Genomic DNA, 20,084 nt, shown 5'->3' on the forward strand with positions numbered 1-20,084 from the left:
TGGAATAAAAATAAAATTTCTGCCTTTCTCTCCCTAATAGGATTGTGTAAGACATTATCACATAAAGTAGAAAATTTTGACACATGTCTTTCTGTTTTATTACAATTAGCCTCATTTTAAAAGAAGAAAGAAATGATCACTTAAAAGTTAAATGACCCTGGGAGATATCTTCATGAGTGACCTAAGTAAAAAGGCAAAATAGGAAGTCCCAGTCCTTGACTCCTCACAGAAACATATTTCACAACGGTATACAGACCAAAATACCCTTATGAAAGGTCTAAGGTATAGTACTCAAAATGCAGTAAAAGGTTACAGTACTCAAAATAAGCACACCTGTTAGAATGGCCATCATCAAAAAAATTTAAAAATAAATGTTGACAAGAGTATGGAGAAATGAAACTTCTTCTATACAATCTCACTTTTCAGTATTTATCCAAAGGATTAAAAGCAGGATTTTGAAGAGGTTTGTGCACCCCCCCCCATTCATTGCGGCATTATTCACAACAGCCAAATGTGGAAACAACTTAAATGTCCATCAAGGGGTGAATGGATAAAGGAAATGAGGAATATGCATACAGTGGAATATTATTCAGCCATAGACCCGAAGGATATCCTGCCATATGCAACTGCATGGATGAGCCTTGAGAATAGTGTGCTAGGTAAAATAAGCCAATCTCAGAAGAACAAATACTGCATGATGCTACTTACATGAGGAATATAAGATAGTCCAACTTAAAAAGGCAGAAAGTAGAATGGAGTTTGCCAGGGGCTGGGGGGAGGGAGGACATGGGGAGTTGCTGTTCAATGGGCATAAAGTTTCAGTTATGCCAGATGAATAAGTTCCAGGGATCTGCTGTACAACATTGTGTTGATAGTTAACAATGCTGACCTGTCCACTTAAACATGTGTTAACAGAGTAGATCTCATGTTATCTGTCTTATCACACAAAAAAATTTAAGTATTGGCCCTTTTAGGATGACTCCTCCTCACAACCTAGAATATTGTAATGCTGAATTCCAAAGTCACTAACAAATAAACTTGGAAAAACAAAATCTGTGTGGAATATTTGGTATGGCAGGAGGAAGAGGTTTAGGTCAAATGCTCCCTGAGATCCAAGGCAGTAACTCCTCTTTTTCTGTAATTCAGGCACTTCGTAACTCAGTATAATGCACAACTAAGTGTGTGCCCTACGATTTGGAAGAGAAAGAGGCAGAAATAACACGCCAGAGTTTTCTCAGCTGAATAGTAAACACTGGAAAAGAAATGCATGTTAAGAAAAAAATTCACCAAGTTTTCGCCCATAGGGAACAATTTCTCTGGTGCATCAACAGTGCTCCATCAGCTCCCTTGGCTGACGGCATGAGGCCCATGGTCACTCTACCCTTTGGCAAGAGGAACATGTGAATCTTAGGACCATTGCCTGGGAGAGAACCTAGGGTCCACACACCCAATTTCTATGCATCCGAAAAGAGTTTCCTCTGTTCTGTTTATGGCCCCAGTACTATACTTGCTGGAGAACTAAGAGCTTTTATCCCACACGTCATCATGAAGCAGGTGGTTGCTAGGGACAAAGATGACGGGAGTCCTGCCCCTCCAGTAAAGCAAGTTTGGAGGATGTGAGCACGGTTGAGAACTGGGGAATGTCAGTGGCCACACCTGGATGCTGACACCCCATCCCATTCTGAGTAAACAAAGGAGAAAATGGTAGCATTTTCTAGGTGAAAGTAAGGCTCAGACGTTGGAAGACGTAAGCGATCAGGAAAGGCTCCTCACGCTCACTTTATGCCATGATGTTGTTTTTGAACAATATTTAGGAAAATAGTGAAAATGTTAGGGAGTTATAGTCAGTTTACAATGTTGTGTCAATTTCCAGCAAAGAGCACAATTTTTTAGTTATACATGAACATACATATGTTCATTGTCACATTCTTTTTTACCGTGACTTACTACAAGATTTTGTATATATTTCCCTGTGCTGTACAGTATAACCTTATTTATCTATTCTTTATATACCTGTCAGTATCTACAAATTTTTAACTCCCAGTCTGGTAAGTCTATTAAAAATCAAAACATTAAAAAATTAGCCCTCATAAACATCAAAAATGAGCAATCTATGAAAGGAATATTCATAATTAGTTTTACATTTATTCTAGAAGTGTTTGGATTCTCCAAGAGACTGCACAAGAGGATTATTCGTAGATTCTTGTATGTCATTTGATATTAGATCAAATAGCCTCATTAGTAATAATTGTACACTTAACAGTGTGTTACATCAGAGAAATTATTGATCAGTATTCAAGTACAAATGCTTTGGGGAAATCACTAATTTAAAAAATATTTTTATTCAATTTCTTTTCAGAAATTATGCAATGACACCTATTCAATAACCTATTCAATTCATTGATGTAAAGATACATTAAGAAAAAAGTTTATCTTCTTCCCATTTTCCCAGGTAACCAGAGAATAATTTCATATATTTCTTTTCTTTATGCACCACAAGTGTGCATGATATTTTGTGATGTTTTTACAAAACAAATTAGTATTATTCTCACTAGTCTTCAATCTCATTTTCTCACTTATTATATTATTCAAGGGTTTTCCTTCAAGTCATTCTCAGAGATTTAAGCTCTTCCTTATCAAAGCTGCAAAATGATTCGTTCTAAGAATGTACCAATTTGCCCAATCATTGTACAGCTGATGAACATTCAGTTTGTGTCCAGGTTTTTGTTTGGGTTTTTCTGTGGCTGTTTGCTTCTTTTTCTATTGTAAACAATGCTGTGAGTAGCATATAGTGACTCAGTCAATCCGAGGGTCCACAGACCTGACTGGCTGCCTACCTGTGCCCATTTATTATACCCAGCACTAGAAGGAGAGGTTAAGAGCATGAGGTAAATACATTGTCCTTCTTAAACCACAAGAGATTTAATTTTCCCAAAGCCCTGTTGATAGAAAAATGCACATATTGGAATCTTAAAGTTCAAACAAGCTTACAGATTGACAAAATTTATTGAATTGTACCCTTAAGATTTGTGCATTTCACTATCTGTAAATTCCTTTTAAAAAAGGAAAACAACAGCAAACAAACAAATCATAATGAAATACCACTGTACATTCACTTGAATGGTTGAAATACTTAAAAGACTGACAATACCAAGTGTTGGTGAGCATGTGGAATCACTGAAATGCTCATGGTACAAACACTTGGAAAACTTGTCACTCTCTTCCAAAGATGGACACATGCACACTTTATGTCCCAGTGAACCCACTTCTAGGTTCATATCCAACATCAATGTGTATATCTGGTTACCAAAAGTTATACCAGAAAATTCACAGTAGCAATAATTTTTATAGTTAAAAACCAGAGACATCCCAATTGTCCACAATAGAATAGATATAAAAATGACGATATGTTCATAAAATGGAATACTATATACCAGTGAGAATAAACTTGACTATTATACATTACTACATGGAAAACTCTCAACACAAGAATTCAATAAAAGAAGCCAGACTCAAAAGGATATATTCTGTGTAATTCTATTAACATCAGAATAGGAGGCAGAACTAACCTATGGTGATAGTAATGAGGACACTGGCTATGGTTGAGGGGAGAGAACAATGAGTGGGGCAGGCAAGAGACAGGCTCTGGATGCTAGACAAGTTCTATGGGGCTGGTTCTCAGGCAAATTCGCTATTGGAAAATACACTGAACTGTACACTTAGTTCTCTTTTGTCTATGAATATTAGACTGTGATAAGAAAAACTGCTTTAAAAATGTTTGGGATGGTCACTTGAGGATGAATCTATGAAAGTCTTAAAAATACACATTTACTATATTCCTTACAAAATAAAAGCAAGAAAATAAAGAAACCCTCTGTGATTTTTATACATTTTAAGCTAATACTAATAGGTACTGTGGGAGGCAGACTAATGGCCCACCTGAAGATGTCCATACCCTAATCCCTAAACTTGTGACTCTGTTCTTGTCCAGGGAAAAAGGGACTTTGTAAATGTGATTGAGTTTATTCTGAGGTTATCTTGAACGATCCAGATCATCACAATCTAATCATATGATTTCTTGAAAGCAGAGGACCTTCCCAGCTGTCGTCAGAGATGTACCACTGAAGAAAGGTTGGAAAGATGTGACGTAGCTGGCTTTGGAGATGGAGGAAAGGGGCCATAAGTCAAGGAATGTGGGTGGTGCTAACTAGAAACTGGCACTTGCCATCTGCCTCTACAAAGATTGGATCATGTTGGCACTTGCCATCTGACTCTGCTTGGGTTAAATTATGAGCCATTGCAGCCACTGACCTCCAACACACCCTGAACAGAGTTCAGGATGGAGGTCAGGAGTGAGGCACTCTGTGCCCTCAGAAAACTGGCTGAACAGACCTTCAGATAGCTAGACATTTTCAGGAAAAGATTTTATGAGCCCAATTCTTGCATCTCCTCCTATCTAGAAAAGTTCTAACACCATTAACAGTGACATCTGCTTCTCATGACGAGCAGCAGTCTCTGCCTAAATGTGTGCTTGACTGCATGTCCCCTTTTCACTGAAACCATATATAATACTGAGTTTTCCCCCTGGCTCTTTGGAACAGTTTCTCGGAGTTTTCTGGGATGCTGTCTCCTGGGCTATAGCCCGCATTTTGCCCCAAATAAAACTTAACCCACAATTCTAATATTGTGTGATTTTTATTTCAGTCGACAGTGGCTTCTAGAAGCTGGAAATGCCAAGGAAATAGATTCTCCCCTAGAGCCTCCAGAAAGGAATACAATCCTGCTGACTTCTTTATTTTAGCCCAGTGAGACAGAGCTCTACGGTGAAGAATATGTGTTTCAACTGAGTTTATGAGAATTTGTTACAGCAGCAACAGAAAACTAATAAAGATACTGAGCATATAATTCCCATTCCCTTGCCAGCTCAAAACAGAAGGGTTTCTTTCCATCAAAAGCTTGAAAGAAAGGACAAGTTAGTTTTACTTTTTCTGCAGATAAAACACATTCTAAAGGAATTTGCAGAGCCTATTCCTTATTCAAATGTTCAGTGTTCTTATGATATTTTAACTCAAAATCCATCACTTTCCTCCCTTAACTAGAGTGCAGAGACCCTCTTACATACATCCCACAAGCCTTTCCTGTGGGGACGCAAGAGCTTCCTTGTCTCTCTCTCAAATTTATTGTGGTTTTATTCAATGAACATACTATATTTTTTCACATGCTGTCTCTCTTAATCTTCAGAGCAATATATTAATCATTCAAAAGACCCAATTAGATTTCTGACTAACAGATCTGATGGACTGCCTGGGGCTTGTTTGTCTCTGTTTATGTTTTCCCAAAATAGACTCTGAGACAAGGATTTGGGTGCAGGCAGTGTGTTTTGGAGAGGTTTTCAAGAAGAGTGGATAAGTACAAGGAAGGGAGGAAAGCTAACAATAAGTGTTTTCACATGAGGGTTGTAACTGAGCAGGATCCTGCGGGGCCTTCCAGGGTCATACCTCTACCCCATGTCCTCTGCTGTAGCTCCTCTCTGAAGTACCCAGATAATAGTATCTCATGTAAATTTCCTGAGTTTTTCAGATGCTAAAAAAAGCCACCACCAAAGGGAAGAAATTAACTACTTGATGATTGAGAGCACCTGGCTCCCAGACCTTCTGGCACCTAGGGGTTGATAGTGTTGACCACTCTATTACCTCAGCATTAACCAGAGAATTGTGCATGAGCTGATCACATACCTGCAACTCCTCTCTTACCTGGCCTTTAAATATGCTTTGTTGAAACCCTTGGAGTAGTTTGGGGTTTCCTTGGGCATGAACCACCCCATCCTCCTTGCTGGGCCCTGTAGTAAATCTTTCTTTGCTCCAAACAGTGATGTTTCAATTGTTTGGCCTTGTGGTGCTTCTGGCACATGAACTTCCCTTTGGTTACAGGTTACTGCTTAGGGGAACAGGACATGATCCCACTGGGTACTCTAGAGAAACTGAATGCACCTCAGAATTGTCCCATAGAGAAGGAAAGATATGGGGCATTTCTACACCATCTGCTGTCCCCCAGTGTTTGAGGACTGCTCCCAGGGATATGCGTCCCCAGCACGTCTGGCCTCACTGCACAGGCAGAGCACACCTCCCGGTCAGAGAACCTGCACAAGCACAGTGAGATGTAGGAGGGAGCTGGGAAGTGAGGAGACTGTCTGCCGGGGCCCCCAGGGAAGCCAAAGGCTACAAATGAGGCACTGACCATGTTCAGCATGGTGGGTACGATCTGTGTCAGAGCAAAGGTAAGTGGTGATAAATTTGATTATTCTTGACTTTCCTAATCACAATAGTGCACAAAATCCAGAGGTGTAAAAACTAAACTTAATTTGATCTTGGTTAAAAATAACACGTTACCAAGCTTCTGAACACCCCTTTCTTGCCTACCCGTGGATGCTAGCATCTGGGCATAAAGAATCCCTTCAGGAAATACCACAAGATCATCATTATTTAATTAGATCTTTGCTTTCAATACACAAATGGCTGGTTTTTGTTGTTGTTGTTGTTGTTGTTGTTGTTGTTGTTGTTGTTTAATCTTCAACAAGGAGACCTCTTGAGTAGAAGATATGCAGGTGCTACTAACTCTTAGTTCCTTGAGGGTGGAAACTACTTATGTCTTGTTCATTGTTGTGTAAAAGAAAGTTTAGCAAATACCTTAATATATAGCAGTTATTCAACCATTTATTGAGTTTGCTGGTTGATCTGAAATACATTTAGTTATTTAGAGACAGGGAATCATATTCAACAGTTAGTCTGTGTTTCAGTGTTGATCAATGTCTTAGCCTGCTCAGGGTAAACTGGGTAGCTCATAAACAACAGAAATTCAGTTCAGGGAGCTGAGAAGTCCAAGACCAAGGCATCGGAAGATTTGGTATCTGGTGAAGGATCGCTCAGAGATAGCCCCCTTTCGAATGTAACCTCACCTGGCTGAAGGACTAAGGGAGCTGGTTATAAAGGCAATAATCCTATCATCAGGGCTCTACATTCCTGACCTAATCACCTCCCAACAGCCTCACCACCTAAACCATCATATTTGAGAGTTAGGATTTCAACATGTGAATTTGCAGGTGTTCGGGGTGGAGGTGGCATACAAACACTGAGACCAATAGCAATCACTATCTTTACACTCAAAGCTACCACTCACTCAGACAGACCTCCACACTTATTTTGACTGGACATGACATGAAACCATAGCCATCACTGTTTGTCCATATCCACAGTACCTGATGTCAAGTGTGTGGTGCGTTAGGATGATTTTGGGCACAGGGAAATTCACATCTTCCAATATGGCAAGGAGAACAGTTTCAGAAGTGAGAACATGTAGTGGATACTCCCTGAAGGTCAGTGTGTGATGATCTACACTTGGCAACTGAGATTAGGAGGTGGTGCTGTTTGCAGTGGGACTCTTCACAGTCAGAGTGATGGCATCACAGTGAAAACGGCACAGGGAACGGGACAGTGAGAGAACCCCAGGTAAGAGCCCGGCCCCGCCTTGCTCTCAATGACCTGAACTTTTCAGTCTTACTTAGCAAAGCTGTTTGAAGCTCTCCTAACTGAAAAGCCATTTGGGGAAGTGTTTTGTGTGTTTTGACTCTCCACTTCAGCTAATTTCAAACACTTGGCTACCAGAAAGTTTGGGCATGGGTTAAGGAGGGAATGTATTCTCTCAGAGAGAAAGGACACACAGAGACTTGAGAGCCTTAAACACTCAGCTGCACACACCCCGGCTAGACTTCTATTTTCTCTCAAGTGTTTTGGGGAGCATGGTTGTGAAGGCTAAAACCCTTCAGCTAAACTTTGGTCCATCAAGAAATCACACCAGATTGAATTCATCCTGCTTCATAAGAGAAAGAGAAAGTGAAAGTAAACACAGCTGAGATCCTGGGGGATGGGGAGTGGATGGCATCTCCCCTGGGACAGGAAGAATGCCTCTCTGTTTGAAAAGAGACTTCTTTTTGGTGTTTAGTGGGGCATTGTTATAGCTTCCAGCTTGATTTGGGGCCACAGTCTCTCTTTGAAACTTGACATCACAAGCATTCTTTTCTAAGACACTCCAGAAAGGGTGGCTTACTGTTACAGGCTGCACACAGGAACCCGTCTTTGAGTTGTTTCCCCTCTTGATACTTTAAAAAAAAATTCTGGCTCCTGCTGGGACAGAATGTTTGATGGGAACTTTCTGAGGAGGAGGAGGAACCCAAGAAATGTTTCCAGCTCATTCAAAGAGGCAGCTGGTCTGCTGGCCACTGGTAAACAGGCAGTCCCCACTTCCCACGTGATGCCCAGGCCCTGGGCTCCACGCAGCTGGGGTCAGCTCACCTGCTTCAGGAGCAGATCAGCACAGCCACACAGGTAGCTTCACTGGTGGAACCGAGAAGCTGGGCAGGGGACCCGTGCCATGCTCCATCACTCATCCATGCCCAGAGAACCAGGGGAAGTCAGATTGTTCTAAGATCACAGGACAGGTGCAGCTGGCTGGTGGCCAACCAGTGGAGGGGCCAATTCAGTGGAGGAAATCCATGCATCCAGTGAAATGAACAAGCTGAGGGAGACTCTGGAACCTGGGTGGTGTGTGAAGAGGCTGTGGTCTCCAGAATGTGTTCTCCTCTTAACAAAAGGCATTACCCTAGACTTGGAAGTGTCCACCATAACCCTCAGGGCTGGCCTGTCACAGCTGAGTATCCTTTGAAGAAAAAGCCCTCAACTCTCATCATTCACATGAGGACAACCACGCTAATACCCACCACCTCTCCATCACTGCCTCGAATCAGACCACTGCCACTGCAGATGCTCTTTGCCCTTGAAATGCCCGTAACACTGGCCACTGGCCGACTCCTCCTCTGGAGCACTCTGACCTTGAGGGCTCTCACTTGGGTAGTGATGCTCTCAAAGCCATTCTCGTCTCTCCTTTATCTTTGTTTTGCCACCACCTTCCAGTGTCTGAGTTAGACACTTAGCTAGATGGTTACAACCACTCCTAAGTAAGGACAAAAGCCAGGATACTAAAGGTTCATTACTAAGTGCTCCTACAAGATTGTAAGGAACTTTGGACACTGAAGCTTCCCAAGGATCAGCAGGAAGTATCAGGGCAGCTGCTGCCTTTTCTGACAGTTCCTTCTGGAAGGACATCCAGAGCCTGTTGGCTCAGATATATTTAGGTATTCCTGAGTTGAAACTGGCCTCCACTGAGAGCCTCAATTATGGCTTAGAAAATATTTTCTGGAAAGATGAAACCTTGCTGTGTTTTTAGTTTAGTCAGACAGACAAAGGCCCGTTTTCTCTCCTGTGATGTGGATGTAGTTGTCTTTACTATCATGGTCCTTAGTCACTGGTTTTAGTTCATTTTGCTTTGGGGACCTTAAACAAACTAGGTCTTGACCCAAAACCTTGCAGTTTAAACCTAGTCCTCTTAAAGCACTCACTCTTGGAACCCAGCCACCAGGTTTGAAGGAAGCCCAGGTGCCCAGGAGAATCCCAAGTAGAGAAACATCGTGTCCTTGTTGTGCTCCTAGCTGAGATGCAGCGCCAGCTTGTGTGCTGTGTGAGTCAGCTGTCTAAGAAATGGGTCCTTCAGCCTGGAGGTCTGTCTACTCTGAGACTTCCCCACTGAGCCCTGCCCACATTACAGATTCTTAAGCAAACAAATTATTCTTCTAAATATGGTGGTGGTTTGTTAAGCAGCAATAAGTAAGCAAACACATAGCTATTCTATTTCATTAAAAATGTCTAGAAAATCAATTTGCAAACTCCTTATAACCATTTTCAGTGCTGAGATTTACCTTTTGAGGAGACAGTTTGTTTTCCAAAGATGCCTTTCCCTATGCTTTATACTTTTGTTCTATTTTGTGTTTTGCATAAAGCCTGTTTGCTTAAGATGAGTGTCTAGTCTAGTCAAATACAATGAACTCAAGTATCAGCACTGCAAAAGTTCGATCATTTGAGTGCTGTCAAATCTGAAGTGTGATTATTCAGTCTGAGGAGGATGGCAACTTATGTTATCTATGGAGAAATAGCAAAGAAGCTGTGTGTGTTTTCAGATAATTTGTACATTAAATGAATACTTGTGTTTAAGTATATCACTTATTAGAAATTAATTTTAGCTGTTTGTAAATTTGTAAATATCAATTTTAAATTAATTTTAGCTCTTTGTTTCTCTTCAGAAACACTATTAGAGTTAGATTGACATTGACTTAATTATTCTCAAGGAATCTACTACATTTATTTTGAAATACACTTAATTTAATATTTTACTAAAATTTTTCACCTCTATCTCATTTGGCCTGAACTAATGTAGTTTTCCTGGAATTCTACAATTTACCAACTTGTAAATTTGTGTGAGAAGACGTGGTTGCCACCATATTAGAAACAGTCATTGGCTTGCTAATTCACACTTTAGATTAAACATTTGGGGGAAAAAACAACCAAACAAACACTACGAGCATAGCTCCAGGAAGTATTCAAAGTGGTTCTCCACAGTCTCCTTCATCTGTCCCATTCAAGAGTTTTGCCACACTGAAGATCATATGATTGCAGCAGAGGCTGAGATTACAAATGCCTTAGAAAGCTGGCAGGGCCAGGTGTGGACAACAGGAAGTGGTAAGAATGGGTTTACCTGAACAAAGCTCATTGTCACCTGAGGGAACTCAGGCTCTGTGTTGACAGATCTTTTAATTTTCACAAGAAGCTGAAAATCTAGATGGGGTGGGAGTTTTAGGTGTTTACATCTAATCTTTCAAAATTCCAATGGTGTAGATTTCAAGGAGACATTGCTTCCAGCCAGAAATCTGTCATCTCTGAACTACAGGCAAACAGGGTGAGAAAAATAAGAGATGATAAGTAAGGTCCTATTTTCATATACACATTTAGGAAGAATGATTCAGGGAATTTGGACCTTCTTAATTCAGACTTTATATTTTTTAAAAGCAATACATATGTATTACATCTTCATTTTCCCGAATGGTTGTATGAACACATGATCCTGGAGTGTGCAAGTTTAAGGAACAGTTATGACCGACCACTTGTACTAGGTTTCCCTGACTAGCCCTGATTTCATATATTAGGTGCGAAATTGTCAAAGAACTGCACTGTTTTACTGCTCAAACTTCATTCGTTTAACCTCATAGGAAGTGACACACAAACCTTTTGTTAGACGATGCATTTGTGTAGCTTGGTCACCATTACTGTTCTCCAGATGTGGTACAACTGGGCCTTCAAAAGTTGCCCAGGAAAATGGCCACATGCAAGTCATGATTGCCCTGTTAACTCCAAGCCATCCCTGACTGTTCTTCCTCTGCCGTGTGAATCTTAGCTTTTGGAAGTCAAGGGTCCTTTGAGAAGCTGATAGGCGCTGCTATAGAAAAATGAGTCTGTCTGTGTTACAAAATTTTCCATGTAGAGGGTCCATGTCTTTCCAGACTTTCTGGACTCCCCAGGTTAAGAATCTCAGCTTTCACAACCCAGTTAGAAAAACCAGCAAATCAGCGTTTCCAGAGAATATAAATTCATAAGCTGATATACCAAGGAGAGAAACCCACACATTAGCCAAAGTGACTCAGACAACAAGCCCACATGTGTTATTCATTTATTTATAGATTTGTATTAGAATTCTGCATTCCACTTTACAATACATTCATGTTTCTTTTACAATAAAACTACTTTTATATCCTCCCTTAAAACCTTTAGTTAAACTTGAACTCCACAGAAAAATATTTCTTTCCTGATAGCTTTTCACACCCCAGAACCCCTCAGGATTTCCCAAAGAAATGCTTAAGGGAAAATGATAGCCGAAAGACCACAAGTTTTGACATTGGCTAGAACTGGGTTTGAGTTTTAGCTTTGCCCTTTACTAGCTGTGCTGCATTGGGAAGGTAGCTTCATGTCTCTGATCCATATACCTCACAAGGCAAGGGGAAGATTAAATGAGATTGCATATGTAAGGCTCCCAGTAACTATCACATGTAGGGTAGATACCCAATAAATGGTAGCTATTATCAATTAAAGTTAGCCTGCAGCTCTCTCTTCCTCCTCTGTTGCTATTATAGATGAGTGTTCAGGACAACGCCTGGCATATAATAGGCACTCAGTAAGTGACAGTCTTAAAGCCTTGAATTTCCTCAATCAAAATTGACACCCCAATCCTCATTTCTCTTGGCCTGTCAGTAGCTCTTGACACAAGTCATCACTCCTTCTACTTAAAGCACCTTCTCTTGGCTTGCAGGTTGTGACCCTCCTATATCACTAGCCGTTCCTCTGCAGTTTCTATTCCTGGTTTTCCTCTTCTCCTTGACCTTTCAACAATGGAGTGACCTATTGTCAGTCCTTGTGCCCTTTCTCTTTTCTAACTGTATATCTCTCATGATGATCTGACCTTGTCTCATCACTATATGTACATATACACACATACATATACATATATATTATACATATATGTTATGTATATAATATACACATGTGTATATACACATATGTCATTTCCAACTGCCTACTTGATCTTTCCACTTGGATGATCAAAAGGCATCAGAGTTGAACACTGGACCTCCAGATACCCCCTCCGTCTGTCCCAAACCTGCTTCCCTTATAGTTTTTCCCATCTCAGTAAATAACAATGCTATCCTTCCAGGGGCTCATACCAAAAATCTGGGCATGGCTCATGACATCTCTCTTTCATTCTACATTCAGTGAGTCACCAATCCATGATCCTACCTTTAGGCACCTCCCAAATCTGACCATTCCTCACCTTCCCCACAGCAGCAACTCTGGTCTCAGCCACCACAACCTCTCACCTTGATTGTTACGGGAGCCTCACTCCTTCTTCTGGTGCCCCAGTTACTCATTGCTGCATAACAACCCATCCCAGCTCAGAGTGGCATTAAACAACTGCCACTTTGTTATGCTCATGGGTTCTGCTGGGCAGGAATTCAGAACAGACAGTGGGGCAGCTCTTCCCTGTTCCATGATATCTGGGATCTCAGTTGGCTTGGCCTTGAATGGCTGGACCAGGAGGATTTGCCTGCAAGATGGCTTCCTCACCCTCATGTCTGGCACCCAGGCTGGGATGGGTGAGAAACAGGACAAGCCCGGACTGTGGACTGTGTGCCCCGCGTGGCCTCTTCAGCAGGGAGGGCTCCTCGAGGGTTTTCTAGTAAATAAAGTGGAGGTCTCCAGGCCCTTTATAACTGAGCCTCAGAGGTCAGCTTCACATCCACCCTGCTCTATAGGTTGAAGCAGCTCCAAACAAGCCAACCATCTCTGGGGGATGGAATTGTCCCACCTCTCAGTGGGACTATGATTAAAGAATCCATGAACATGTTAATCTGGCCATACCCCACCTCCACCTCCACCTCTGCCCGCCCCTCCGCTACCACCAGCAAGACTCTCTCAACACAGCAGCCTGCGTGACCCTGCTGAAATGACGTCCAGATCTCACTCTTCTGCCCGAATCTTTCCCATGGCTTCCATTCCAGTCAGAGTAAAAGCTCAAATCCTTACAATGGCCTCAAGGCCCTGTGGCTTGGTCCTCTGACTCACCTCCTGCTCTTTCCCGGTGCTCCCTGTATTCCAGCCACACTAGCGCCCTCAACCCTGCATCCTCCCACCTGGGGACTCTGCACTTGTTTCACGTTTGCACTTCCCAGACTTCCCAGTGCCTGTGCCTCCCTCCTTTCAAGTCCTTACTCAGATGCTACCTTCTTTGTGAGATTAAACTCACAATCCGATGAAAATTGCAAACCTCCTTGCTTCCGGCTCTCTTTCCAGCTTGTTTCCTTTAGTATTTAATACTATTTACACACACACACACACACACACACACACACACACACACGCACATACACATGTGCACACACACGTGCATACATTAACTTATTTCCATCTGTTGTCTGCCTCTGGCTCTAGATTGTGAGCAGAGGTTTCTATCTTACTGACCACTGAATCCCCAGAGCCTAGACCGGAGTCTACATAGCTGCTCAGTAATAGTTGTAGAATGAATAAAGTCCACCTGTTCTTATTAATCTATTGTTTGTAAGAACTCTGATTTCAGCTTGTTTTGTTTGTTGTTCAAATTGCCATTTGCTGTCCGCAGGCCTGGTTCTTTAAAAGACTGAAAAGGCTGCGCTCATATGATACATGGGCTTCTTGTAGACTTCTAACATCTGACTAATTGATATATTAATTAATTAGTGATTTAATTAATTAGTAATTGAAGGTTTCCTGTCCTTTGTTGGAGAACATGTCCACTACTCACTGCCTTCTTTTTAAAAATCACTAAATCACTAGACTATTTTGTGTAACCAGGTAGCTACATGGTTTTATATCGATATCCAGATATTTTGTATACGCCAAGCCTAGAGTCAGGGAACATGCTTTAAGCAAGTGGAACTTTTGGAAGAAAATGAAAATAGAAATTAAATGTTATTGATTTATCCCAATGATTCTACTACCTCTTAGCAAGAGATGAAATGTGCCTGGATTAGAGGGGAAATGACTAATACCCCAGGGTATGTAAACCTGTCATCTAGTCATAATAAAATTCTGCATTCTCAGGGTTGAGTGTCCAATAAAATTCATTATAATCTGATTTCCCACCCATGACCCTTTATATGAGATTATTTTTTAAATTTTGTTTAATAAACTTTTGCATCATACTCTATGCTAAAAATTTTATAAATACAAACTTACGTGATCCTTACAAATGCATGCGTTTGAGACTGTTCCTATCCTCATTTTTTTATGTGAGACAACTGTTCATACAAAGGTTAAGTCAGTTTGCCTAAGATTAAACTTCTAGTTAGTAGTACAGACTGGCCTAGGGTCTGTATTTTTATCACTAGAAAAAAATGCCTTTTCTTCAAACATTTTATTGTGACTATTTGCCAACTTACAGAAAAATTAAGAGTTCTACAATGGTTGCTCATATTCTTACCACCTAGATTCTACAATTAACATTTCACTATGTTTATTTCATCACATGTCTGTCTGTCTCTCCCTCTAGCCAGCCATCAAGCCATACGTTTAGTACATTTTGAAGAAAGAGGAAAAAGAAATACACTTCACCCTTAAACCCTTCCACATGAATGTCATTAACCAGGCTTCAATATTTGCCCATAGTTCTGTTTTTTTTTTCTTCTTTTGAGGCAAAATTTGCATATAATGGAAGGCACAACTCTGACATATATACCATTCAATGATTTTTGACATTTTGGTTTCTCTTGTGGGGTTTCACATATAGTTTTAATGGTTGAAAGATGTTACAAAACCATTCACCCAACATTGGACAGTTTAATCTCTAGATAAAAGAACTGAATAATGTATGAATTGGCATCTAATGAGGTAAAGGAATGGTTTAGCAGAAGACTGCCTCACTTGTGAAACTCTCCTGTTGTACACCTATAAGTCCAAAGGGATCAAGAGCCATTTTCCACTTTGGTCTTTAGTCTAATCCAGCTAGCAGACAGGGAACTTACTTTCGAAATTCTCATGTTCTGCTTCAGAGCTGGGGGAAGGTCAGAGTCCTGCTTCTCTAGGGGGACATACCGGCTCTGGGTAGGGAAGTAGCCTCTGGCCTTCCCGGCCTTCCTCTTCCAGCATGGAATCTCCACCCTACTGGTGAGCTGGGGTAAGGGCAACTGAAGCCCCACTATTCTCAGCATTCCATGCCTGGAGTAGCGCCTCTGCCCTAAAAGTGGGTGTTGAGTGAAGGGAGTGAGCCCCCAATCTTTCAGTCATGCTTGCATGGAGGTTATGGCTTACTCCTCTCAAGGAAACAGCATAGTCCTGGACTGGAGCTGGGGGAGTTGAGCCTCATCTTTGTGACCATACCTGGACAGTGTGGAACTTCTGCCATGCTGAGTGAGTGGAGGCTGGGGAGGGAGAGAGTCATGGCTCCAGATCCACAGGGGCTGCCAGTTGTTTTCAATACTTAACAGATTTTCTTCAATAAATGTTTCTTTATGTGCTGTGTGCCCTTAAGACAATGCTCTGATATTTTAAATGGTTATATTTTTATCATTCGTCCCAGTTATGTTTGTACAACGTAATCGCTAGAAAGGTCTCATATTCCGTATTACTCATGGTGATTCCATTTCCCTATTAAAAATCTAACAACTGCAGTGTAGATAGAGACTCATTCGCAGAATGCCAGTATCCTTGGAAGTTTGTGTTCTTCCCGGGAGACCTCAGAGTAGTATCTACCCAACTCTCAAAATGTGGAACATTCTGTATTCATTCCACTTTAGAAAGGAAGGTGGCCCTCTCCTTACCTCCAGTGTTCTAGGTTTCCTTCAGCACTTCCTTATCACAGGGGCTGTCTTATTCCCAAACATCCTTCTCTTGTAGTGACAAAAACCTGAAAGCCTCTACATTCTCACCTCAGCTTTTCTTCCCATGGACCAACCCAACAGCATAGGAGGGTGTGCCATGTTACACAGGCAATCTCAGTCTGAAAACAAGAATTGGCTGGTGAATGGGTGATTAGTCTGCGGAATGAAATTGTTTGCAGATTTGCTCATCCCTTTTTATCCTGCCCCAATGAACTAGAACAGAACAATGGTCTTCAGCACAAGCTTTTCAAGTTCTGGTGGGGAGAAATGCTACTGAGGCCATCTGTGTCATGATGATGAAAGTAATCACATGGGCTATTCATCCCACTTCCCTCAGGGCCCTTGTTCCAGGAATTACATTACCTCTTACCTTTATCCCATTACCCTAATCTATTGAATACTTTCTTCAGTTCCTAAATATGCTCCATGTTCCTTTGCTTCCAAACATGCGTCCCCCACTGTAAGTATCTAAATCCCCCACCTTCTCTCTACCCCTCTTTCATCAGCTCACTTGTGTAGTCACAACTCCCTGTTCCATTGCCTCCACACTCCCTTTCTTCTTAAATCCCCGCTGTCTGATAAACCCACTGGGAAAAGGAGCTGATAACACCACCTGGTGTTTTCTCATGAGAGTCCTCATGTACAGTGGTCTTTCTCAGTCTCATCATCTCAGCCCCCTGTCCATGCCTTTTACTCACCTCCTCCTCCCCTCTCACTCTGTCTCCCAGTGGGTCCTCATTCTCCTGCTTCTCCCTATGTGTAGGTATTGGCCAAGGTTCTATACGTATTCTTTCTCTTCTTTCCCTTTCTCTAAAAGCAGCAGCATCTATTCTAAGAGTTTCATCTATCATCTCAGAAGATTTCATAAAAATCAGAACATTTAATGAGTATTTATTCTGGGGGAGGTACTTTGCATATATTATCTCATTTCATTTTCAAAAGAACCTTATTTGCTCTATTTTACACTTGAGGCATTTGAGGGCAAGAGAAATTAAGTGACTTTCATAAGGTCATAGAGTCAGCAAGTGAAAGTGCCAGGATTTGAACCCAGGCAGTCTCCCCATTGCCTAAGCCCTCTCCACCCTCACGCTCTACCGCCACCAAGACTGGGATCAAATGCCACCTCCTTCAGGAAGCCAGTCCTGATCACCCAATGGGATATGGTCCCTCCATTTGTGTTACTTTTGGGATGTCTATTTTTGCTCTGTGTTATGGTCATTTACACTGCTCCCTTCCTCCCACCACATACGCCGTTACACTATCAGCTCTGGGAGAAAGAAACCATATTAATTGATTTCATATCCCCTCTAATGTTAACCTAGGGCAGTAAAAATAGGCAGCCAGTAAAAGACTGGCTAATTTGAATGGAAGAGTAATGGTCTTCCCAGCACATCCCAACACCCTGTGTATGTCTAGATGTGTCAGGAATGCAGGAAGTAGACACATCCCTGGGGTGTCACAGTGTCCCAAATGACCAGGCACCCTGGGAATGGGGCTCAGGATTGATTCATTTTCAAGACTCTGAAATTAAAAATAGAACATAGAAGGAAAAATGAATTACTGGTAGACAGAACAAAGAAAGGAAGAGTGTTAGCGATCACCGTGCTGTGTTGGCCTCGGCCAGCAAACTTATCAAGAAGATTTAGGCTTCACTGACTTTGATAGGACTAAATCTCATAATTTAAAAGAACTATCCAACTCCAGATTGAGAAATCCTTCTCAAGAGGTGTGACTGACATCAGTTTTAAATAAAGACATATGGTAAATGAGTCACTTTTCCTCAGTTAAGAAAGACCTGTGATTTCCAAATAGCTTTGATCTCCATGAAGGCATCTCATTTTCTCTCTGCCAAATAAAATTACATCAAATTAAATTTAAAATAATAAAGTTATAGAAGAGCGAGTAAAGTAGATATTGATTTGGGTCAATGGACATTGTTGGAAAATTCTCCTATGTAATATAACTATCTTCCAGAACAAGTCATGGGGCAAAAAAAGAAAAAGAAATAGTTACACAGGTCCAGCTTATGCACCCAACTGAGGGTCTGATTTGCATCTGTAGACAGTCTGTTACATACAGCACAGGTTTGCCTCAGAGCCAATGCAAGCAGAAAGTTCCCATAGATTTCAGGGGAGATGCCCTGCTTGATTCGGCCACATATGGAGCTCTGAAGTAGATATAGGGCCAGGGAAGGGAAAAAGGAGAACCCGCTGAGCCTCCTAGGATGGCCTTGAATGTCCTGCAAGTTTCTCTTCCATGTGTGCCAATGGGACTTCGCCATCCTCTAAGTCAGCCAAAGGGGTTAATTTGAGTGAGCTGCTAAGTCAGGGCTCTGAAGTCACCCACCCTGAGCACCCTTCACTCACCATTTGTCTATGGCACCCTTACCAGCAGGGAGTCCTGAAGCTTCCTGCTCTTTTTATTTTGTGCTTTATCACATTCACCTTCAACTGTGGTGCACACTGGGCCTCAGAGTCATTGAGGACCAGATCTATTTCAGTGAGGCCTCTCTTACTTCCTGCATATCTAACTGCCCAGCAAACGTGTCCACTTATGTGAGCAATCAAGACTCCAACTCAGCAGGTCTCATGCATTCTCATCTTTCCCCTTGTAAGTAGTCCTCCTTCTAAGTCCCTCTTTCTTCTTACCAACACTACAATGATGCTCTTCAAAAATACTTCTATATCCTCTCCCTTGACCTCACACCTAACCAGTTACAGCATTTTATCACATCTTTTTCATGAGGATCTCGGTCCTTTTTGTTAGAGTCTGGACACATATAGGAAGTAAGGAAGCCCCTTGCACAGATGTGGAAAGAACCAGGAGGTGGATTTTAACTGGGTCAGGAGTTAACCAAAAATGCTGGAGACAGATGTGGTCCAAAGATCATGCACAGAACAGAACCAAGAAAGGGAGCCAAAGGTTGGCACTAGAATACAAAGATCGCCATCCATCAGACCTACAGGACAGGTGTGAGGACCTGGAGGGAGGTCAGGAAGTCAGGAGCAGGGACGGGGTCTGTCTTGTTCATCCTGGAAACTAACACGTTGCCAGTTCATGGAAGACATCCAGTAAGTGGCCTATATTTCCAAATACACAGCATTTGTTATAACCTTTCCTTCACCTTCCATTCAAGACTTCACATTAAGCAATGCTTTCTCATTTTCATCATTTTAAACCGCCAGGTAGCATTTGGGGAAGAAGCATTAGACAAAAGCAACATCCGTTAATGTTAGTCTGGCTTGTCTAGAGAGTAACCTGGTATAATGGATAAATAAGGAGTCAAGGAATTTTAATAAGATTTGATAATATTTTGTGAGGTTTAACTTAACAATTCAAGTGTAAAGTGTCATTATAAAATGAGTTTTTAAAATTGTTTTAAAAACATGTAATGTAGATTAAAAATATTCATCTACCAGATAGATTTTTTTTTGATTACTACATATTTTGTGACTTGTGATAGAACTTTTAGTGACTAAGTCACATAGAGGCTCCAAAAATACTGCATCTCAAACAGTGTGGAGGAAATGAAAGCAATACAGTCTAGAAAACTGTTGGTGGAATCAAATGGCGCTTACAGTACGAGAGCGGGAAAAGCAGTATTTCTAACTGGCATGATTTTATATAATGCATCATTCTAAAAATTATGTGTAAGCTAAATTAATAAAGTAAGTATGAGTAGACATTTGACAATTTTCCCTAAATCACTAAAAGTTATACATTCCAAATGTTCAAAACA

The 20,084-nt window shown here is 41.4% G+C and overlaps 1 pseudogene; it reads left to right on the forward strand.

Moving 5' to 3' along the window:
• The first annotated feature begins 1,545 nt into the window (after positions 1 to 1,545).
• Positions 1,546 to 20,084, forward strand: part of LOC105099897 (serine palmitoyltransferase 3-like) — a 102,675-nt pseudogene continuing 84,136 nt past the window's right edge.

The sequence above is a fragment of the Camelus dromedarius genome, chromosome 18 (assembly GCF_036321535.1).
Source record: "Camelus dromedarius isolate mCamDro1 chromosome 18, mCamDro1.pat, whole genome shotgun sequence".
NCBI classification, from domain to species: Eukaryota; Metazoa; Chordata; class Mammalia; order Artiodactyla; family Camelidae; genus Camelus; species Camelus dromedarius.